Source organism: Schistocerca piceifrons, chromosome 1 (genome assembly GCF_021461385.2).
Source record: "Schistocerca piceifrons isolate TAMUIC-IGC-003096 chromosome 1, iqSchPice1.1, whole genome shotgun sequence".
In the NCBI taxonomy this organism is placed as follows: domain Eukaryota; kingdom Metazoa; phylum Arthropoda; class Insecta; order Orthoptera; family Acrididae; genus Schistocerca; species Schistocerca piceifrons.
In genome coordinates, this window is record NC_060138.1 from 113,360,964 (window position 1) to 113,386,202 (window position 25,239).

Consider the following 25,239-nt stretch of genomic DNA (forward strand, 5'->3'; position numbering starts at 1 on the left):
GCTGGTGGAGGTGGATAGCGGTCACACACCCTTCTCTCCAAAGTAGACCACAAAGTCGCAATAATACTGAGATATGGTGACTGCTGTGGCCAGGGAAGATGCGATAATTCGTCCTCGTGTCCACAAAACCAGTACTGGACGACGCGAGCGACGTGAACAGGGGTTCTGCCGTCTTTGAACACAGCATGACTATTGGGGAATAAACAGGTTAGATGTCAATATAATATTTATCTTGAAACTTCCCAGCAGATTAAAACTGTGTTCCGGACCGAGACTCGAACTCGGGACCTTTGCCTTCCGCGGGCAAGTGCTCTACCAACTGAGCTACCCAAGCACGACTCACGCCCCGTCCTCACAGCTTTACTTCTGCCAGTATCTCGTCTCCTAATTTGCAACTTCACAGAAGATCTTCTGGGAATCTTGCAGAACTAGCACTCCTGGAAGAAAAGATATTGCGGAGACATGGATTAGCCACAGCCTAGGGGATGTTTCCAGAATGAAATTTTCACCCTGCAGCGGGTGTGCGCTGATATGAAACTTCCTGGCAGATTAAAACTGTGTGCTGGACCGAGACTCGAACTCGGGATCTGTGCCTTTTGCGGGCAATATTTATATTGTTTCAGAAAAATCTGAATTTTATTTTCTATGTCTTCCATTGTCAGTTATTCTGCTCCCCAATTAGCAAAACTCGTTAAATACATTAATTATCTCATTTGCCAATCTGTTCTCTCAGCACCATTTCATAATCTTTCTTTTACTTTAATTCATCTTAAAATCACCTCTTTGCAAGACAATACCCATTCCTTTTAATAGATCTCCCAATCCCTTTAGCATCTCTGGCGTAATTACAATCTGATCGTCATACATTAAAATTGTTAATATTTCTCCATGGACGTTTATTAATTTCCCAGATTACTCTTTGGTTTAGTTACTCCTGTCGTGAAGTACAGATTGAATAAGATATGGGACAGGCTGTAACCATGTCTCACAACCTTCTGAATTATCTAATCGCTTTCGTATCCTTTCTCGTGGTGTCTCTTTAGAACACGGGTCATTAGCTACACTGGATTCTAAATTAATGTGGCATACAGCGCAATTAAAAAACGAGGAAATCATGTCGTAGCATATCCCTACTTTCGGCAACAGAATTTATCATTTATAACTTACAGTTTCGTGTGGTAATTAATTATTTGTCAATCAGGAATGACTGGGACTTTTGGGCCGACAGAAAAGTTCCAGACATACCTGATTAACAAATAATTAATTACCACACGAAACGTTTTATATATAGTATATATAAGGTTTCGTGTGGTAATTAATTATTTGTTAAAATTATATATATATATATATATATATATATATATATATATATATATATATATAATTTCAAAATTTTCTCGGTGTTAGACGTTACTCTTATTGTAAGCAAAGACTACAAGAAGAATTTGGCTAAAAGTAAAAAAAATCAATTGTTTAAGGGAGTGGTTTCACTGTGGAATAAGATTTTAAAATATTTCACAAAATTAACTTTTATTATCGTAATAGGCAACAAATACCCGAAGACCTTGCCAAAAAGTAAACAATCAATTGTCTTAAGGATGTGGTTTCAGTTTGCAACCACTAGATTTCAACCAGCCATCATATATGATATATTTGAAAGTAAATTCTTTTTTCCTCGCTGATAACCGCTCATTTTTCCTAGACACAATCCAGAATCTCGAAAATTCCATGAACTGATAATGCCTCAAGCAAAAATGGGTCTAAAATGCAATAAGTTTTGTTCAAATGGCTCTGAGCACTATGGGACTTAACATGTGAGGTCATCAATCCCATAGACTTAGAACTACCTAAGGACATCACACACATCCACGCCCGAGGCGGGATTGGAATCTGCGACCGTAGCAGCAGCGCGGTTCCGGACTGAAGCGCCTAGAACCACTCGACCACAGCGGCCGGCTAATAAGTTTTGTATCAAAACTACAACTGCCCCAGTGGTTTTATTTCGAAACTACACGTAAAAGCAGAAGTACAACTCGAATTTATGATACAGTAACTTCAGATATACTTACTTCACTGTCAATTATCTCCTCAATAAGGCAACTATAAAAAAAAAAACGGTGCTCACAATCTCATGCAATGTTACAGAACAATCTCCGCACTCACTGTTGCTTTGAACGATGTAAATGACTACTACAATGTAATACATTCACAAAAGTATCTCAGTGTACCACAAGACGTCTCTCTCTAGTAGCAGCATGAGTGGTTTCATGCTAAAGCCATCGGCACGTGAAAACGAAATTAATAAAATTGTGGTTCCAGGAAGAAAAAACTGGTTCTCTCAAAGGATTAAGCATTCACACTCATTTGCCATTATTGTAAGGCACGTAGCTAACAAAGGCTGCGAGAAAACAATGAAATATGTACATCATAATTGTGCTAAAGTAAGCACAAAGATGTGATGGGCACCAGTGGGGTGAAGGGGAGAGGGGTGCAGGAAGTCGCAGAGATTTCAACACTGGTGTGTTAGTTGTGTGACAGAAATCAACATACACGCACGGCAGAAGTACAACAGAGGCCATATTGCAAGACGAATGAACGCCCGAAGGATACCCGCTCCGCAGCTGCGCACCGCACCTGCCTTTTAACTCAACTGGTACTCACACTAATAAATACTTCGTGTGGAAACTGGCTAGCTCGCACGTGCAGCACGATACTCACCTGCGGTGTCGTTCAACTGGAGCTTAACGCCGCGAGATGATGCCACTGTCTCTAATAGGCAGACTAAGATAGGAGACAATAAGGTGAATTGCCTCTCGCTTATTCCGTCGTCTGGACTCCGTCAATTCTCGTGATGTGCAAAATTTATGTATGTCTGTGGCCTCAAGCGCTTCCCATCGTCGCAGTCATCAGCAAGTCAAAGGGAGGGTCAGTAACTCAAAGGGAGGGGACGCCGTGTGGGCCATCTATCTCTCTGTTAATCCTATAAACTGTGGTCCGTATTTTAAGTTTGTGTTCCTGACGCGAAGATTAGGAAACAGCCCAGCGTTAAAATGACCGTGGAAAACCGTCTCAAAACGACACTCAGGATGGCTGGCGTACAAGAGCAACAGTCGCTGATCCGCCATGCTGATTCGGTCCTGGCATAAGAGACCCCCGCTGCCATCAAGGAAGTTAGCGTCCTGTGCGCAGTGGCGGCTACTGTGTAAGAGCACAAGAGCACTTGAACACCCTAACTTTCGGCACCTTCCGGAATTATTGGTTATTTTTCTTTGACTGCTGTTAAATATAATAAGATGCTGCAGTCTGAAACATACGGCACTTAAATCTAGCGCAGTACAGCTCCTCTAGACTCAGTGAAACCTGGCATCAGGGTCACGAGCACACCTTCATTTGTGCAAGTTTTATGGAGCTTTTGCGCATGCGCAACTCGCGTGACGTAATTGCCTTATGGCCAAATCCAAACGGATTTGATACATAGCGTGCACGGTTCACGATGTGCACAGCTAACCCTTGAAGTTTATGTTAGTGCCACCAGGTAGCACACTGCGGCAGACTTTCATCCCCATTCGATAGCACACTCCTCAGATACTCCAATTCACTCCCATGCACTACAGCAAAATCTGATCGGACGTCAGTATATGTTTAAAAGTTGCACTGACAGTAAATCTATTTTGTGGGTTAAGTTATGAATTCCATCATACAGTAATCCATTTGGGGTGCCGAGAATCATAAGGGTCTAAAGCACATCACCGTCGATTGCGAGACTGTAGTATTTATTCATACTTCTGAAATCTGTTGATCCTATGGTGAGTCTGGTTTTTCTGAGCTGTAGGCCCACACTGTATACATGAAAATTCGCGAAAAGCTGTATCACTGGTTTCTCTGATACTCACTTAAATGTGGGATCGACGGCGGTGTGCTCTAGACCCTTCTGGATTTCAGTGCCTCATTTGTATTCTAATCAAGTGACAATATTTCCACACTTGGTTCTTTGTGTTTGGAGTTGGTTGTTTACTGTGCAGGAATCAGCTTTCGTGTGCAGTGTAAACACGAAAAATGATAATCTGTTTTAAATATTAACGGAAAAGTAAAGCTGTGAGGACGGGTTGTGAGTCGTGCTTGGATAGTTCAGCCGGTAGAGCACTTGCTTGCGAAAGCTCCAGAGTTCGAGTGTCGGTGCAGCACACAGCTGTGATCTGCCAGGAGGTTTCATATCAGCACACACTCCGCTGTGGAGTGAAAATATCGTTCTGGGAGCGACAACAGATCTTTTGAGTGAGAGTGATGAAATCAAATAAGCGTGACTACAACCGAACAATTAACAAGGAAGTGTACTATCAGCACAATTAGTTGTGTGGGTGTAGCGTAAGAATACCTGATTTTCAGCCCGGAGTAAATTCGTGAAGTAATACATCTGTTAGGGACCTTGTACATTTGTCTGAAGAAACGGAACAGATGGAAAACTCCCACTTAGACAAAAATGCGAAATGGAGAGTTGCGAAAGCTTCCACATTATTTTGTTATTGCCCCAACGTTTACTCGGTTATGTACAAAAACAAAATTTCAAAAAAAAAAAAAAAGAAAAAATAATTCTTTCTACGCAGTGGTTAGCACACTGGACTAGCATTCGGGAGGACGACGGTTCAATCCCGCGTCCGGCCATCCAGATTTAGTTTTTCCTTGATTTCCCTAAATCGCCTCAGGCCTTCGAAAGAGCACGGCCGACTTCCTTCCCCATCCTTCCCTAATCCGATGAGACCGATGACCTCGCAGTTTTGTCTCCTCTCTCTCTCCCCCGCCCCCCCCCCCACCCCAAATAACCCAATCCATATTATTATTATTATTATTACTGTTGTTATTATTGTTGGCAGTGGATGTAGTTGTATAAACTTGTTCGTAAGCATAACTGCTATACAACAAACGCTATTGATTTCACACTCTGACATTTACTGAATCTAAAAATTTCTGAACACCCAGAATGTACACTCACGAGCCGCCACCGCCTGTGCGTTATGAACGAACTCGTAATCGACTGACAATCAAAATCGACTGACAATCATCTGCGTGAATGGTGGCCATCTATAGTGTGAACGAGCTCACTATTATGATCGCGTTAGCGATAATTCTAGGGATAAAGGAATAGGGCCAGTTCTAAAATTCGGCACTAGTGGTCTAGTAGCTGTCTGCCGTGGTCACGTCTCTGCTGGGTGCTGAGTCTGGTGGACTTACCGTATGTTGGGTTTTGTTTCTGTTTATGGTCGTTTCGTTATCGCAAGGACCTTTCTGAGCAAGTCTGTATAGAGCGCTTTTCGTAAATATTTTCACGGAAGTCTTTGAATCTTTGTGAATTTCTTAAACAAGTAATGAGACAAGTAATGAGACGCTAAGGTGAAATCACGACTTTGCTAGTAGTGGTAAGCTGTGTATACGTTTATCATTTAAACACGCTGCGACAAGATCTTGTACGAGGATATAGTTCGGGCCTAGTACGCTTGGAGCGCTTCAGTAATCTTTCCTGAACACTTTCGTTCATCGCGTAAAATGGGCTTCAGGCTATGCAAGAAGGTCAGTAAAGTGGGCCGTCTGGTGATGAAAAACCGCTCTCCTTTCTTTCTTTCCAATTTAACAGGTTCAAATGGTTCAAATGGCTCTGAGCACGATGGGACTTAACTTCTGAGGTCATCAGTGCCCTAGAACGTAGAACTACTAAAACCTAACTAACCTAAGGACATCACACACATCCATGCCCGAGGCAGGATTCGAACCTGCGACCGTAGCGGTCGCGCGGTTCCAGGCTGTAGCGCCTAGAACCGCTCGGCCACCCTGGCCGACGAATTTAACAGGAAATATGTCTTTATCATTAAAGTTTATTTCTATATACGGGTAATTTTTTTTGTTAAAATATTCAAAATACTCTTATAAGCTTCTGATTAAAACAACTTTTACTAACTGTAAAGAAAATAAATATACGGACGTTTTAATGTATAACGCTGTACAAGGTTTTTGTTTTAATTGCTGACACATATAAAGTAGTACGTCCAACAAACTAGTTAAGAAATAATTATTTCTTATTCTTACTAATTTGCCAGTACGTATTACACTGGAGCGCCAAAGAAAATGGTATACACAAGCGTATTCAAATACAGACAGATGTAAACTGGCAGAGTATGGCGCTGTGGTCGGCAACGCATATATCAGACAACAAGTGTCTGACGCAGTTGTTACAGCTGCTACAATGGCAGGTTATCAGGATTTAAGTGAGTTTGAACTTGGTGTTATAGTCGGCGCAAGAGCGATGGGATACAGCAACTCCGAGGTAGTCATGAAGTGGGAATTTTCTTGTACGACCATTTTACGAGTGTACCGTGAATATCAGGAATCCTGGATAACCTCAAATCTCGGACAACGCTGCGGCCGGAGAAAGATGTTTCAAGAACGGGACCAACGAGAACTGAAGAGAATCGTTCAACGTGACAGAAAGCGCAACCCTTCCGCAAATTGCTGCAGATTTCAATGCTGAGCCTTCAACAAGTGTCACCCTGCGAACCGTTCAACGAAACATCATCGATGTGGGCTTTCGAAGCCAAAGGCCCACTCGTGTGCCCTTGATGACTGTACGACAGAAAGCTTTACGCCTCGCCTGGGCCAATCAACACTGACATTGGACTGTTGATGGCTGTTAACATGTTGCCTGGTCGGACAAGACTCGTTTCAAATTGTATCGAGCGGATGGACGTGTACGGGGATGGAGACAATCTCATGAATCCATGGACCCTGCATGTCAGCAGAAGACTGTTCAAGCTGGTGGAGGTTCTGTAATGGTGTGGGGCGTGTGCAGGTGGAGTGATATGTTACGTCTAGATACGACTCTGATGGGTTACATGTACACAGGCATCCTATCTGATCACCTGCATACATTCATGTCCATTGTAAATTCCGAAGGACTTAGGCAATTCCAGCAGGACAATGCGACACCCCACACGTTCAGAATTGCTACAGATTGGCTCCAGGAACACTCGTCTGGGTTTAAACACTTGTGCTGGCCACCAAACTCCCCAGACATGAACACTATTGAGCATATCTGGGATGCCTTGTAACATGCTTTTCAGAAGAGATCTGCATGTCCACGTATTTAGTCGAACTGACAGCCCTTAGATTTGTGCGATTTATCGTATACCCAAAATTTATCGGATTTGTTTTAGTACTCATGTGGATGACCTCACACGTTTCTTTGTTTAGTGCCAATTGCCACTTTGCGCACCATACAGAAATTCTCTCTAGATGATTTTGTAATTGGAATTGATCGTCTGATGATTTTACTAGACGGTAAATTACAGCGTCATCTGCAGACAATCTGAGGGGGCAGCTCAGATTATCACCTAGATTATTTATATAAACCAGGAACAGCAGAGGGCCTATGACATGCGTGCATGTCCGATGGAATACTGCATCGTACTCTTTAACAACAAAGGTACTGCAATATCGTATTTATCCGCCGCCACCGGGCAAGTGACTTTCAATACAAATGTCACTCCTGTACGGGAATATACTTGGGGGGGGGGGGGAGGGGGGGGTCCGAGAAGTTTCTAGCGTAACAAATTAAGAATGACAAAAATTTCATAATACCCATTTATTTTTCAATGTAACACCCGTGTACACTAATACAGCAAACCATTGAAATAAAAGGTCTTCGATTTCAAGTCCAACCAAACGTTCACACCATCAATCCCTGCATCATCATTGTCAATCGTCGTTCTTTGAGGTCGTTTTTCTTTAGGTTTGGGAGAAGCAAAAAGTCTGATGAAGCCAAGTCTGGAGAATATGGCGGATGACGTAACAATTCGAACCCGTAGTTTGTAATGTTGCGATGGCTTTGTGCGCCGGTGAGTTGTCCTGATGGAAAAGAACTCCGCGCGCCAATTTTCCGCGCCACTCTTCTCTCGAACGGCGCAAGTGGGTGCAGTAGTAAGATGTATTGATAGTTACGCTCTTCTGCAAGTAATCCAACATAATTCCCCTTCTGTGTCCCAGAAGACCGATGCCATCACCTTGCCGACTGATGCAAACACCGGGAATTTTTTGGGGGGAGGGGAAGACGAATTTTTCCATTGCTGTGATTGTTGTTTTGAAATGATGATTAAATCGACACCATAGCTGGAAACAGGCGTTGATATACATCATTGGGGACATGTTGAAAATGTGTGCCCCGACCGGGACTCGAACCCGAGATCTCCTGCTTATATGGCAGACGCCCTATCCATCTGCGCCACCGAGGGCACAGAGCATAGTGCGCCTGCAGGGAACTATCCGGCTTGCATGCTTCCCGTGAGACCCACATTCCCAGTACGCCCACACCACTACATTCGTAGTGCACGTAATAGATGTTTGCCCATCACACTCATTACTCGTGGCAGATTAATCTACCAAGTCCCGTACTAGTTGGGGCATAGCGCGTGCCTTCGCACAAAAGGGTCAGTGGCCGGGTAGCCACATTTTAACTATGTATGAAGGTAGTATCCGCTCCCGAAAGAAGAGATACCATTGATGACGGTGCAGCTTCTCTAGAATGATGTATATCAACGCCTGTTTGCAGCTAGGGTGTCGATTTAATTATCATTTCATTCTAGAGAAGCTGCACGGTCATCAATGATATTTGTTCAGTCGGGAACAGATATCATCTTCATATATGATTCTTGTTTTGCCTCAGGATCAAAATGGCGAACACACGTTTCGTCCATTGTCACATACCCTGCAAGAAATAAGTCTGCATCGGCTGCAAATTGGCGGACGATTTCTACACAACACTGCACATGCTCCCGTCTCTCATCTGCCATCCAAGTCTTTCGGGACCCACCGAGATCAAACTTCCTGCATTCCCAAACTATCCACAACAATCTCAAGGGCACGCCCATGGGAGATTCCAAATGTGGTTTCAACATGCTGCAACGTTGTTCGACGGTCCTACAAAATCGTATAGTGAATTGCAGTCATTGTTTCATCAGTGGTAACGGCGACAAGCCTTCCGCTCCTTGGCGCATCTTCCACACTCGTCGGACACCCAGTTTTTCACTGTTGCATAAGGCGGAGCACTGTCCTTAAGTGTATTCCGCATGTCCTCCTCAATTGTCTTGGGCGTCATTCCCTTCAAATGAAAATATTCAGTCACAGCACGGTTCTGGATTCTCTCGATAATCGCCATTTTGTTTACACTACGGTATACAAGGCATCCTAGCGGCAAAACTAGCGAAGCTGGAGCCGCGAAATTTGTCTTGCATACCCACAAAGGGTCACCATATAAGTAGGTCTTGTTGTTTGCACGAGAAATTATGGTAACTATCTCGGGCTAGAAACTTTTCGACCGCCACTCGTACATAATGGATGTACGAGGGTGAGTCAAATGAAAACCTTAAATTTGTAATAATAAATCGAAATTTCGCGCCGTTATCCTGTAAGTTGGTAAGCGTGCTACGAACAGCGTGCAGAATGGCCTGTAGGTGGCAGCATAGTGCAGATGAACACATACCGTCGCAGTATCAGTATAAAGATGGCCGCCCCACTTGCGACTTGCACCAGGAAAGAACAGCGTTCTGTTATTCGGTTTTTGCGTAGTGAAGGTGTGAAACCTGTAGAAATTCATCGACGAATGAAGGTTCAGTACGGTGATGCATGTTTGTCACAGCAGCAAGTCTACGAATGGAGTAGGAAGTTTGCAAATGGTTATGACTTCAGTGGGAGATGCTCCTCGTCCAGGTCAGGCACAACGAGTTGTGACTCGACAGAACATTGCAGCAGTTCAAGCCACAGTGAAGGAAAACCGCCGAGTGACACTGAATGACATTGCAGCATGATTACAGAATAGTCATGGGTCAGCACACCACATTGTGCATGATGTGCTCCAGTTTCACAAAGTGTCTGCAAGATGGGTGCCACGGCAGCTGACTCCTGAAATGAGAGAACGACGTGTTGATGCTTGTGAAGAACTTCTTCGGCGCTTTGAACGAGGAGGTGATGGCTTCCTTGCAAGAATCGTTACTGGGGACGAAACCTGGATTGACTTTCACCAACCGGAACCGATGGGAGCGAGCAAGGCATGGCGCCATTTCTCATCACCAAAACCAAAGAAGTTTCGAACAGAACCATCAGCAGAGAAGAATATGCTGACTCTCTTTCTGGACGAAAAAGGTGTCTTTTGGAGCATTACGTGCCTAGAGGGACCACTGTCACCAGTGTATCATAGACAGATCTCCTAAAAAATCATCTACGGCCTGCAATCAAATCAAAGCGACGTGGATTGCTGTCAGCAGGTGTCCTTTTTCAACATGACAATGCAAGGCCCCACACTGCCCGTACAACAGTTGCAACAATCACAGACCTGCATTTTGAGTGTCTTACTCATTCGAATTTATGCACTTTCTAAGCGCTGGAGGAATTGCATTGAGCGTGGTGGAGATTATGTTGAAAAGTGATACAGCTTTGTACCACTTCTGCACAATAAATAATATTTTAAAAAATACAGGGCTATTACAAATGATTGAAGCGAATTCATAAATTCACTGTAGCTCCATTCATTGACATATGGTCACGACACACTACAGATACGTAGAAAAACTCATAAAGTTTTGTTCGGCTGAAGCCGCACTTCAGGTTTCTGCCGCCAGAGTGAGACAAAATGGCGACAGGGGCCGAGAAAGCGTATGTCGTGCTTGAAATGCACTCACTTCAGTCAGTCATAACAGTGCAACGACACTTCAGGACGAAGTTCAACAAAGATCCACCAACTGCTAACTCCATTCGGCGATGGTATGCACAGTTTAAAGCTTCTGGATGCCTCTGTAAGGGGAAATCAACGGGTCGGCCTGCAGTGAGCGAAGAAACGGTTGAACGCGTGCGGGCAAGTTTCACGCGTAGCCCGCGGAAAATTGGCTCATGCCACAACTGGAGACCGACAGCGCCGACTTCATCTTTCAACAGGATGGTGCTCCACCGCACTTCCATCATGATGTTCGGCATTTCTTAAACAGGAGATTGGAAAACCGATGGATCGGTCGTGGTGGAGATCATGATCAGCAATTCATGTCATGGCCTCCACGCTCTCCCAACTTAACCCCATGCGATTTCTTTCTGTGGGGTTATGCGAAAGATTCAGTGTTTAAACCTCCTCTACCAAGAAACGTGCCAGAACTGCGAGCTCGCATCAACGATGCTTTCGAACTCATTGATGGGGACATGCTGCGCCGAGTGTGGGAGGAACTTGATTATCGGTTTGATGTCTGCCGAATCACTAAAGGGGCACATATCGAACATTTGTGAATGCCTAAAAAAACTTTTTGAGTTTTTGTATGTGTGTGCAAAGCATTGTGAAAATATCTCAAATAATAAAGTTATTGTAGAGCTATGAAATCGCTTCAATCATTTGTAATAACCCTGTATTTAAGGTTTTCGTTTGACTCACCCTCGTACGAGTGCAGGTTGTAGGCACATGGCTGACAACATATGGGAGTTTGGGACTAGCCGCGAAGAGTGGTCGAATGGCCTAATTGTAAGGCGACCACTCGCAATAAGCGGGAAATCTAGGTTCCACTTACAGTCTGCCATAAATTTTCACTGTCGTCTTTCCATTATACTGCTGATGTTTGTCCATATTCACAAATGTGAGTACATTTCACGTACTTGGTAACAGTGTTGTCTAGGAGCACTTTCGCTTGAAACTGTGCAGCAGGAGGACTGCACATCCAAGTAATGTAATGCGGATATGTATTAACGTCGCCATATTGCAGCCTGTGCCATCAGATGCCGTATTTGTAGTGTACAGATTGAGTTACTTCTTTCCTTTATAGCCAGTTCCGCGGCAATAGTCTATCCTACAAGGCCGTACGCCCGCAGCGTCTCTGTGTTCTTCTTTATCAGCTCAGCTAAGTTTCTCCAGCCTCCAGCGAGTGCAAACGGAATGCAGACACTGCACTTAAGCTGTTGGCTGGATGCCGGCAGCTTTCCACCAGGAAACGTATCACTAACGACGCGGCACGCAGTCATGTCCGACAGTATACAGGCTGCTCAGCGCAAAAACTCACTTCCTAACTGTACCTACTCTGGACGGCCGACGGTGCTCTTAAGCTTCCGGCTGCCGGTACAACGTTCGTTCTAGCTTCACACTGCGTCCAGGCGGTCGTATTTATCCTTCAGTGTGAGTTGTATACACCGTAACTGGCGTGTGCACTAAAAGCAAAATCTTGTCTTCAGCACGATTCTTAGATACCTCTGTCAACTCTCCTTTACTTTCAAGTCTTTACGGTCCTGCTTTGTTGCAAATCGGTAAACAGTGTAACTTTATATGCACAAAATATCTTGGCCTTCAAGAAATGAACTTTTTGACGTTTCATTTAGATAGCGAGCAGCAGCTGTTCGCTGAATATTTCAGTGTTCCCTGAAATCACTAATAAACTTTTTCTTGTTTACTGTGATTACTTTCAAGCATTTTTTTTTAATGAGACCGCAAGTTGGTTAATTTAATATGCCGCAAGTTGGTTAATTTAATATGCCTTTTGTCTATTTATTACTCTTCGTGTGGCCTCGAAAATTCGGCCACAAATCCATTACGAAATTTTCCCTCAGACCACTCGTTACGTTTTTCTTAATTGCGCTGATTCCTTTAAAGCAATTAATTTTTTCAAAACTAGACATGGAGTTGGTAAATATGATACACCATTTCCTACTCTTCGTTGGCCTATGAAAATTCGGACAAAATTCATTATGTAATTTTCTATGAGATCACTGAGTTTTCCTTAATTACCGTGATAACTTTAAATCAATTAAATGTTTTTTTTTTTGAAAAACTAGTCCTCACGCTGGTCAATTTGATACCCCATTTGTCCGTTTCCCCTTCGTCTGCCTACGAAAATTCGGACAAAAACCCGGTGTGGAATTTGTAGCGAGTCTTGGATTCGCTCCGCTCAAATATTTGAGCAAGCAAAAATGACGATGTAGGGAATCTATACTTGAGGATGGATGTAGGCTAGGTGTTTTGAAAATGATCTTGATCGTTCTGAGCGTCACAGTTCCTAATTTTAAAGATTAATGAAAACTAACTCAGCTGTATTGTTATACAGCATATTTATTGTGCTACGACCGGTTTCGTTCTTAGAACATCTTCAAGTTGCCGAGTTGTGCTAATGTCATGATGCAAATGGTGTTGCACTTCGCAGATGTTGCAGAAGAGGGTCTGCAAAGCACAAGCTTCGAGCGAGAAAGTTGGGGACGCGGAAAGCCAACAACGTCTGACTACGGTGCTTCGAGCGGTTCCACAAGAAGCGTTTGCCGACAGTTTCCAACAGCTTTACAACCAATCCCTTAAGTCCACTGTAGATAATGATGATTAATTTGGTCAGCAAAGGTATTTTGTTTGCAACTCTTGTTTCTTTTATTTTCTGACACATTCACCGAACTTTTCAGAGGCACCTCATATTAAGATGTACTTTTTGTATAACCATTTGCGGAAAGCGATTATAATCTGTTATAATAAAACTCTGCGTAGTAGAAATTGAGTATCGAAACGCGGCTCTAACGACAACGAAAATTTATTAGTTTCTTTACGGTGTATACCGTCCAACTAAGGGAAAATTTCAATCACATTACCCACTGCAGTCGCTTCGGAATGATGAAAGTTCCGATACTACCAGCAGTACCAAAACCGTTTAAAATGTAACAATCTGCTGGCATAAATACGTAATCAAAGTGCTTCACAAACGTTCCAAGGTGCATGCTATACCAGTGCTAAAATACGCAGTTGTATCCGTCCGACTTCGGTGTGCGAAAACTGATATTTTTGTTTGCGTGTGCTGTACTCTCGCAGTTTTTACGGCTGTCAACTCCGGATGTATTTTTTCTGAACGTATCAAACCGATGACAGTGATAATTCCTGGAAAATTTATCGAGGTGACACGAACAAGTGCAGCATTTGTATAGCCACGGTAACTCGTGTCAGCAGCTCATTAGTTGTACTAAAATGCCACAAAATAGGAGCAAAGCATCAATGCGAGGTTTTACAATGCCAGACGCTTATTTTGGTGAATACTTTTGCAAACTCAGAGCTACTAATTTTGATTTCCATAAATTGCGTCATACGTAACCTGAGACCATTATCAAAGCAAAGACATACTTTGTCCGCATCATCGCAATTACTGTAGGATCTGTGGGGCTTGTTATTACATTTACATCTACATCTACGTACACATTCTCGAAACTAATGTGAAGTGCATGTCAGATGGTCCTTTTCCTTGAACCACGTATTAAGAAGTCTTCATCTACATACATACTCCGCAATCCACCATACGGTGCGTGGCGGAGGGTACCTCGTACCACAACTAGCATCTTCTCTCCCTGTTCCATTTCCGCGAAATATAAGTTGGCGGCAGTAAAATTGTACTGCAGTCAGCTTCAAATGCTGGTTCTCTAAATTTCCTCAGTAGCGATTCACGAAAAGAAAGCCTCCTTTCCTCTAGAGACTCCCACCCGAGTTCCTGAAGCATTTCCGTAACACTCGCGTGATGATCAAACCTACCAGTAACAAATCTAGCAGTCCGCCTCTGAATTGCTTCTATGTCCTCCCTCAATCCGACCTGATAGGGATCCAAAACGCTCGAGCAGTACTCAAGAATAGGTCGTATGAGTGTTTTATAAGCGGTCTCCTTCACAGATGAAACACATCTTACCAAAATTCTACTAATGAACCGAAGACGACTATCCGCCTTCCCCACAACTGCCATTACATGCTTGTCCCACTTCGTATCGCTCTGCAATGTTACGCCCAAATATTTAATCGATGTGACTGTGTCAAGCGCTACACTACTAATGGAGTATTCAAACATTACAGGATTCTTTTTCCTATTCATCTGCATTAATTTACATTTATCTATATTTAGAGTAAGCTGCCATTCTTTACACCAATCACAAATCCTGTCCAAGTTATCTTGTATCCTCCTACAGTCACTCAACGACGACACCTTCCCGTACACCACAGCACCATCAGCAAACAGCCGCACATTGCTATCCACCCTATCCAAAAGATCATTTATGTAGATAGAAAACAACAGCGGACCTACCACACTTCCCTGGGGCACTCCAGATGATACCCTCACCTCCGATGAACACTCACTATCGAGGACAACGTACTGGGTTCTATTACTTAAGAAGTATTAGAGTCCCTGCTCGTTCGTTCACATCTGGAGCGCGGGAGGAATGACTGCTTACAATCCTTTGTGTGCGTTGTAATCACACTAATCTAATACGTCGTTTATTGTCTCCACGAAATTGTAGAACTGCGTTAGCAGTCCGCGGCAAACGTTACAAGTTGCGGCGCAGATTCTCCTGCCTCTAGGATTCCTTGTACACTCGCGGTTTTCTTGTAGACAGAAGTTTACCGACAAGATTCCTCGCGGAAATTTCCAGGCATCCAGCAAATATGGTAACTGCTGCAATTTATTTTCCTCATTTGTTCCTTTTGTCGCATTTCTTCCTTCCCTCTCTCTTTCGCAGCGACGGCGACAATGGAGAGCCTTCGCGTTTATAAAACGTTTCGGTAAGCAGTCTACGTTGTCCTGATGACATAGGCTCTATATTGATATTAGAGATTCACATCTGCAGACACGAGACACAAAGGTATGTACATGCACTCATTTTTAACCGCCTTCCCGTGGTATCGACTTACAGCCTACATATGCTTCATTATCAGATGTGGAACCTTCGGACTTCAGGACTCGCTTCACTGAATGTACTCGTATAGAAAATTCACAACCTACGCTGACGTTACACTAATAAGAATTCAGCACGAAAGGGAGGTATTGCAGACGACCGGATAACTACGATTGTTTCACTTTATAGGCGTTTAATTAGATATTTATTTTCAAGTTACTCAAGAAACAAACCACATTAAGCACGAACTTATACTTTCCTTCGTGTCTGCCAGCATTTGTACATTAGTGCTGTGGAAGACAGCTACATTTGCCAAGTCTCGTCTGGAAAGTAACGTCTCCATTATTTTCTTTTTATGTGGTGCCGTGGGTTGTTTGTGTGAACAGAACATAATGGACATAACTGTCAACGTCCTCGTAGTTTCGTTGTAGTGAAACTGATGGCAGCAGCAAAGAACTGTGGACAAACGTAATAAATATCCGAAAAACGCCAGATTTGTTTTTCCTGTAGGCATAATCTTCTTGAGAAATATCCGCCCAGAGATCCGAATCTGGGAGTACATAACCTCCAAAATATTTTACCCAAGACGATGCTGTCATCATAAATCATACAATAGAGATACGTATCCTCGGGAAATACAATGGTTGAGTTTCCCCTCGCTTTCTCACATTTGCATTCCCATTATAGCAAGATCATGTCGGTTGATGTTACAAGGTCAGATTAGTTAATCATTGAAAATATTGCCCCTGCATCGATTGAAAACGCCGCAGCCCTCTTCAGCACCCAGGTGTTAGCCTAACCTCTCCACAGATAGCCCTAAGCTGTTGTTGCACCAACTGTACAGCTATCTGTATAGTTGACGCCACCATATCGCCACAAGGTCCATGGCTCGCGGGGGAGATAACTTTTATTGTTGGCGATGTAGTGGACGCATGTACCACTGTATGAACAGCAACACTGGTACTGATGAATCATCACAGATTCTGCTGCATCGTCAAAGGTTATGCCGTACAACCCCATGTATCGTCAAAGGTACCGCTTTATCGTCACAGGTACTGCCGTATCGTCACATGTATGACTGAAGCATCACAGGTACCACAGTGTCGTCACAGGCACTACTGTATCGTCACAGATACCACCATATCGTCATAGGTATTACTGTCTCGTCACAGATACTGGAGTATCATCGCACGTACTTCCTTATTGTCACATATGCTACAGTATCGTCTCAGGTACTGTATCATCACAGGTTCTGTTGTATTGTCACTGGTACAGCAGTATCGTCACAGGTACTGTTGTGACTTGGCAAGACAGCCAAGTCACTATGAGAGGAAGCCGAAAGGCACGCGTTTAAGCTCACGCAGGCTGGCGTGAGGTCTGGAACAGTTAAAGGATTTGAGTCTAGCAAATAAAGTACGTAGCTGTTGGAATACTTAACTTTAATCCATAATTGGTGAACATCGGTCTGACGGTACATGCATCACAAGATAAATAGCAAATGATAATGGCGCCTTGCTAGGTCGTAGCAAATGACGTAGCTGAAGGCTATGCTGACTATCGTCTCGGCAAATGAGAGCGTAATTTTTCAGTGAACCATCGCTAGCAAAGTCGGCTGTACAACTGGGGCGAGTGCTAGGAAGTCTCTCTAGACCTGCCGTGTGGCGGCGCTCGGTCTGCAATCACTGGTAGTGGCGACACGCGGGTCCGACGTATACTACCGGACCGCGGCCGATTTAAAGGCTACCACCTAGCAAGTGTGGTGTCTGGCCGTGACACCACAGGTACTGCCCTATCGTCACAGCTCCTGCTACATCGTCACATCTATCGCAATACCGATAAATATACCGCAATTTCTACAGTGAAGCCATTGTGTCGATACAATTATTGTGTTGGCACTGCTACTAAATTGGAACTTGTACAGCATCGGAGCTGCATCTTACATTGAGCACTTAAACAGACAAATGGCACAGCGGTGAACGTTCGCGCTATTCCTTTTCCATTCCCATTAGAGAGCACGTCGGCAAGGTGTCCACGTACCATTGTGCGTTAATTGTTGCGCCGTGTTCCAGAAAGTCACGGGGAGAAAAAATTCATCATGATTTTCACGAGGCTGTCGTGAATAGCATTAGATTTTTCGGTACGTGTGAAAAATCTCCGCGCCATGCTCGATATACCCATAACAGTCTCGCTTCCATTTGACTATTACAGACGTACTAGGGGCGTTCACTAAGTAATGGAACACATTTTTTTCGCGGCCACTTTCAGTTAAAAAATTCGGCATTTGTTATCGAATATAGTAGAATACTCCCGCTTCAAGTCCTGTGGCTTCATGTAGTCCGGATAGGTGACGGCGCTGTAAATAGCCTTCACAATGGCGTCTGTAAAGGAGTTGCGTTCCAAGCAGAGAGTTATTGAATTTCTCTTGCCTAAAAACCGGAGCACCACAGAAATTGATAGGTGTTTGCACAATATTTTCGGAGACCTGGCAGTGAACGAAAACACGTCGAATCGTTGGGCGCGGCGTCATCGCAACAAAGTCGCGCAAACCTGCATGATCTGCCGCGTGCCAGCCGGTCTCGCGCAGCTGTAGCTCCTGCGATGTTGGAATGTGCCCTCATTATCATTCGAGGTGATGGACGGATCACAGTGAAACAACCACACTCCTCAACTGGGCGTTTCTGTTGATAGTGCTGACATATTGGACCACCAGTTGGAGTGCTCGAAGGTGGATTTTTCGTTGCGCAACAGAACATAGCCGGCCGCGGTGGCCGAGCGGTTCTAGGCGCTTCAGTCCGGAACCGCGCGACTGCTACGGTCGCAGGTTCGATTCCTGCCCCGGGCATGGATGTGTGTGATGTCCTTAGGTCAGTTAGGTTTAATTAGTTCTAAGTTCTAGGGGACTAATGACCTCAGATATTAAGTCCCATAGTGCTCAGAGCCATTTGAACGAATTTAGAAGAACATAAAGAGCAACGAAGGACCATCTGTGCCGAATTACTTGAGTTAATCACTTGTCAACCGGAAACAAAACGACCATTTATGGAGTGGCACCACAACACCTCTTCTCCGAAGGAAATGTTCCAAAGTCGCACTGTCAGCTGGTAAAGTCATGTCGATGGTCTTCTGGGACACTGAAGAGGATATTCTGTTTCATGTCCTCCCTCACGGTGCAACTATCAACTCTGTAGTGTACTGTGCTACCTGCAGGAAACTGCAGATTCGACTTCAGGTGTTTGTGACCACAAAACGGAAACGAACTACTTCTTCTCCATGTCAACGCAAGGCGTCACGGAAGTCTGCGCACCCGAGGGGAGATCACAAAATTTCTTTGGACTCTTCTTCCTCATCCATCCTACAGCCCGGATCTCGCGTCATCCGACTTCCGTCCGTTGTCCCAGAGAAGAATGCATTCCGCGGGAAGCATTACGTGGATGATGGGGAGGTTATTGATGCAGGAAGACGTTGGCTCCGATGTCGGCCAGTAGAGTGGTACGTTGCGGGCGTGCAGGCCATCCCAGTAAGGTGGCGTAAGGCCGTCACATTGGACAGAGATTACGCTGAAAAGTAGGATTTTGTAGTCAAAAGAGTGAGGACTAGTATGATGCATTGGAGTCCTGAGTAAAACCAATCTGCTTTGAGAAAGAAAATGTGCTGCACTACTCACAAGGAAACCTCCCCATCGCACCACCCTCAAATATAGTTATAAGTTGGCACAGTGGATAGGCCTTGAAAAACTGAACACAGATCAATCGAGAAAACAGGAAGAAGTTGTGTGGAACTATGAAAAAAATAAGTAAAATATACAAACTGAGTAGTCCATGCGAAGATAGGCAACATTAAGGACAATGGGAGATAAGGAGCGCCGTGGTCCTGTGGTTAGCGAGAGCAGATACGGAACGGGAGGTCCTAGGTTCAAGTCTTCCCTCGAGTGAGAAGTTTAATTTTTTATTTTCAGTTTACGTGACAAACTCTTATGTTTTCAATACTTTTTTGTGAGTGATTATCACATCCACAAGAAAACCTAAATCGGGTAAGGTAGAAGATTCTTTTTACCCATTCGCTAAGTGTACAAGTTAGGTGGGTCGACAACATATTCCTGTCATGTGACGCACATGCCGTCACCAGTGTCGTATAGAATATATCAGACGTGTTTTCCTGCGGAGGAATCGGTTGACCTATGACCTTGCGATCAAATGTTTTCGGTTCCCATTGGAGAGGCACGTCCTTTCGTCTACTAATCGCACGGTTTTGCAGTGCGGTCGCAAAACACAGACACCAAACTTATTTCAGAGAACAGAGACGTCAATGAAGGAACGGACAGATCATTACTTTGCGAAAATAAAGAAAATAAAATTTTCAGTCGAGGGAAGATTTGAACCAAGGACCTGTCGTTCCGCAGCTACTCACGCTAACCACGGCACCACGTCGCTCCTGATCTCAAATTCTCCTTGATGTTGCACATCATACGCATGGACTACTGAGTTTGTATATTTCGCTTATTTTTTTCATAGTTCGACACAACATCTTCCTGTTTTCTCGATTGATCTTTGTTCAGTTTTTCAAGACCTGTCCACTGTGCCAACTTATAACTAAATCTGAGGGGGTGCGATGGGGAGGTTCCCTTGTCAGTGAACAGCCCTCGTAGATCCGACAGTGATACACAATGCATCCTCCGCCGCATCCCATCGTGTGGTTTGCGGACTACAGATGTGGGTGCAGTGGCCGGCAGAGTACAGTAGAATGCAGAGTCGGCCTTCGAGACTCCCCAGTGAAGCGGTGGTACTGGAGCAGTGGAGGCGGGCCGCGGCTGCTGGGGACCTGTTGCCCGGGGCGCGTCCGCTCCACTGTGCACGCCGCGCCGCGCCTCGCCCAGCGCCAGGTGTAGTCGGCTTTCGCTTTCCGTGGCCGCGGGTCTGCGCCAGTGCCGCTCCACTGTCTGTACCGGTTCTGGCGGCCGGCGCGCCGGCGGTCAGACGTTCAGTCACGCCGCCTCACCGTATAATGCAGTCGTGCCGCACAACAGCACTCCAGCTCCTGATACGTAACGCTGCTTAATATCCGTATAACGCTACACGTGGATACCGCCGGGCGCGGTGGAATCCGACATTGAAGGCCGTTGATCGGTGTAAAAAGATAGCGGGAGCACGGTACCTGTGTGTGTAATGCCAGCTCTTTTTCAGTCTGGTTTCCAAAAGGACTTGTCCTAGCCATATCAAGATATTGCTGTACCGCCAGTTCCCTAATTTATTTCAACGAATATCTCACGTATCATTGCTATGCCTGTTGTGGTTGAATTTGCTCTCTCTGAAACTCTAATCAACACCAAAGCCCTCAAATCACAGTTTTTGAATGAAGTTTGGCTACTCGCTGGTCGCTGTTCCATCGCGACCTCCATTCCTCTCAGAAACATTATCTCTGCATGCGTTGTCAACGTTGTTCGACAACGCATGAACCTGTGTTCAGTGTATGAACCCTTTAGAATCTGAAGATGATCATTGTATGGACGTAACCGGTTATGACTCTGTCATAAACATGAGATTGCGTCTATAAATGGAAAAAAATCAATCACGCACTCCATAGACAAAATGTCGTTTTTTCCAGAAGTCGCTATCATTATCACGGGAGTCTTGCACGACACAAGTCGCTATCACTATCACGGTTTCGGGGTCTTACATTGTTAGTCCCATCATCAAGTATACCTGACGTCATGTCCATGCGCTGACAATAGGCTAAAACCTGCCAAAAGTGGAAAGTCATATAACATCCCAAATGGTGGCTGCAAAGAACTCCAGCTTTTAGTCGCGGCCTGGGAAAATTCTTCTAGTCCCACAATTGCCACTGGGAATGCACACAATCACACGCTGATACAGCGCGCCCGTCTGACCAGTCCGGCTGCCTTCCCGGCAGCAATTTTGGGATGTTTGCTTGTTATTGTTAGAGCGTGGACATGACGTACTACTGCTGACAGATTTCAGATATAACTGCTGATGGAACTAACAGCTCGACACCGTGGTAGTGTATAGTGACTTCTGTCGTGCAAGACTTAGATCTATAAAGTATTTTACAACTGTGGAGGGTTTGTGAAACTTCCTGTCAGATTAAAACTGTGTGCCGGACCGAGACTCGAACTCGGGACCTTTGCCTTTCGCGGGCAAGTGCTCTACCATTTGAGCTACCCAAGCACGACTCACGACCCGTCCTCACAGCTGTACTTCTGCCAGTACCTCGTCTCCTACCTTCCAAACATTACAGAAGCTCTCCTACGAACCTTGCAGAACTAGCACTCCTGAAAGAAAGGATATTGCGGAGACATGGCTTAACCACAGCCTGGGGGATGTTTCCACAATGATATTTTCACTCTGAAGCGGAGTGTGCGCTGATCTGAAACTTCCTGGCAGAGTAAAACTGTGTGCCGGACCGAGACTCGAACTCGGGACGTTTGCCCTTCCCGGGCAAGTACTGGCAGTGTAACGCCGGAAATGCATATCCTCCTATTTCCATCTGCTGCACTATAATTTTTTTTCCTTATTTTGTTACCTGAAGATATAACATTTCTGTGTCTTTGTATATTGTAATTGTTTTACTATTTGTATATATACGCATTTATGTCGATGTATAATTGGTTTGTTTTGTGAATATTATTTGTATTAATACGCTGGGTCTGGCCTAGGGAAAACTATGCTATCGAACGAATACATCGATAGGTCGTGTGGAGAACCAAAGTGTGTAGGATCTTTGGTAGTGTTAACTCTGCCGCGTGGAGCGCGGGCAGAGCAGAGAGGGTCTGACTGGGGTGGTGCAGTGGAGCAGGTGTGTTGTGTGAAGTTCCCGCGAGTTGCCGCGCTTTCGGGGTTTGGCAGCATGTAATTGCGCTCGACTTGCGATGATAGTTTCTGACATGGTGCCGCGGACGGGAAGCATTAGCTGGCGCACATCAAGAGCCCGTTTCGTCTGGTGACCGTGTCGAGAAGAAGGCGCGCCAACATCCAGCTTCTGCAACAGCGACGGCCGACAATGAGTGACTGTCGCCACCTCCTCGATCGACGGCTTCAAACCTTCAATCAGCCAACAAGGAAGACTGGAAGCACGTAAAGTTTTAGAACTGTATGGCAGACCTCAGCTTTTCAAACTTTTAAAATTGTTGCATCACAAAATTACAGCAACTTAGCATGAACCTTTGTTGCTCATTGTCCCAATTGCATTACCAAGCAGGGTCCCTTCCTTTTCCGAAATGAACCCGAGTGTCGTTGAAATTCAAACGCCAGCATCATTCGATTTCACTGCTTTAATTTCAAAGTTCAGTTAAGGTATTCATAGCTGGCTACAATATTTAGATTGCACAAGCACAAATTAAGAGTGCGAGTTTTGTTACCGTATTTTAGTTACCTGTGACTGCAGCTCAGCTTGGTACGTACTAAATTTTACTTTTGTTAATTGTTCAGAATCATTTAATTCAAGTTCAAAGTTAAATCTCTTATTTCTAAATTGCGTAGATTCAAGTAGCTTTTGAAATTATTGTTGAGGTAGTCCAAGACTAACCGTATTTTACTGAATTTCGATGTGCTTCAGAAAGAAAGCTCACTATTAACTTCAGTCACTAAATTAACTTTCGATTTTCCAGTTTTATTAATTCTTTTGCTAAATTAAGTCAGAGTGTAGCGAAATTTATTACTTCTGACAAACTTTCAGTTTTCACACTACACGTGTCAACCTTCAGTTGCCACGCTTCTAGTGCTAATTATATGTGTAATAACCTTTCTTTTTTCAGTTACTACAGTAATTGTCCTTAGGACTGGCGACCGTAATTTCCCCCAAATCTCAAATATCTAATTACCGCTAGTTAATTGTTAACGTAACGGCCGCACATTTACTTTCTTTATTAACTTTACCCCTTTTCAAAATTAATTTCCATCAGTTTCATTTGCATTTTTCCTTTCATTTAGATGTAACCCTTTCCTCCCTCTTTACCGACAAACTGACTTCGGTGACGATTGCTTTTTCCCAAGATTCCATTAGGTAGACGCGGTTTAATTTTTCATTGTCATTGAGGTCGTTAAGTGAGGGGGAGGTTACAGCAGAAGTAAAGCTGTGAGGACGGGGCGTGAGTCGTGCTTGGGTAGCTCAAATGGTAGAGCCCGCGAAAGGCAAAGGTCCCGAGTTCAAAGGTCCCGAGTTCGAGTCTCGGTCCGGCACACAGTTTTAATCTGACAGGAAATTTCACATCAGCGCGCACTCCGCTGCAGAGTCAAAATCTCATTCTGTGAAGGGTTTGTTTACAACGAATATTCTATTCACCGTCCTGTTTGAAATAAAGACTAGCCACTGTCTGTAAATCGGTCACTATCTCTATCTCACACGACGACTTATAAGACACGACGAATGTTCTGCAGGAACTCCATAAAAAGACACGGACTGACTTCCGATCTGCAACTGACAACTTCTGGTGGCGCTGCCGCTCCAAAGTGTGTGGCTCTCGGGGGCAACATTGATTGGTTTGCGCGGACAGATGTGGCTGCTGCGGAAGGATGTCCACGATAGGTCTGGTAGCAACCACCGCATACTTTTCTAGACTGGTATCTCAGTACACCAATTAAACTCCGAAAAATAACGGTTATTAAGAACTGGAATATCGATATCGGTTTTAACCGTTTTGTTTTTCCCATCTTTAGTACCAGGGAGAGAGAGAGAGATATGTACACTACTGGCCATTAAAATTGCTACACTAAGAAGAAATGCAGATGATAAACGGGTATTCGTTGCACAAATATATTATACTAGAACTGACATGTGATAACATTTTCACGCAATTTGGGTGCATAAATCCTGGGGAATCAGTACTCACAACAACCACCTCTGGCCGTAAAAACGGCCTTGATACTCGTGGGCATTGAGTCAAACAGAGCTTGGATGTCGTGTACAGGTTACAGCTTTCCATGCAGCTTCAACACGATACCACAGTTCATCAAGAGTAGTAACTGGAGTATTGTGACGAGCCAGTTGCTAGGCCACCATTGACCAGACGTTTTCAATTGGTCAGAGATCTGGAGAATGTGCTGTCCAGGGCAGCAGTCGAACATGTTCTCTATCCACAAAGGCCCGTACAGGACCTGCAACATGCGGTCGTGCATTATCCTGGTGAAATGTAGGGTTTCGCAGGGATCGAATGAAGGGTAGAGCCACGGGTCGTAGCACATCTGAAATGTAACATCCACTGTTCAAACTGCCGTCAATGCGAACAAGAGGTCACCGAGACGTGTAACCAATAGCACCCCATACCATCACGCCGGGTGATACGCCACTATGGCGATGACGAATACACGCTTCCAATGTGCGTTCACCGCGATGTCGCCAAACAGGGATGCGACCATTATGATGCTGTAAACAGAACCTGGATTCATCCCAAAAATGACGTTTTGTCATTAGTGCACCCAGGTTCGTCTTCGAGTACACCATCGCAGGCGCTCCTGTCTGTGATACAGCGTCAAGGGTAACCGCAGGCATGGTCTCCGAGCTGATAGTCCATGCTGCTGCAAACGTCGTCGAACTGTTCGT

The 25,239-nt window shown here is 44.5% G+C and overlaps 1 protein-coding gene and 1 non-coding gene across 2 annotated transcripts in view; both read right to left on the reverse strand.

Moving 5' to 3' along the window:
- LOC124789966 (rhotekin-like) overlaps positions 1-25,239 on the reverse strand; it is a 1,049,079-nt gene that overhangs the window by 777,087 nt on the left and 246,753 nt on the right. The gene's annotated exons all lie outside the window — the stretch shown is intronic.
- Trnap-cgg lies at positions 260-334 on the reverse strand. The gene has a single exon. It is a non-coding gene; the product is annotated as a tRNA-Pro (tRNA).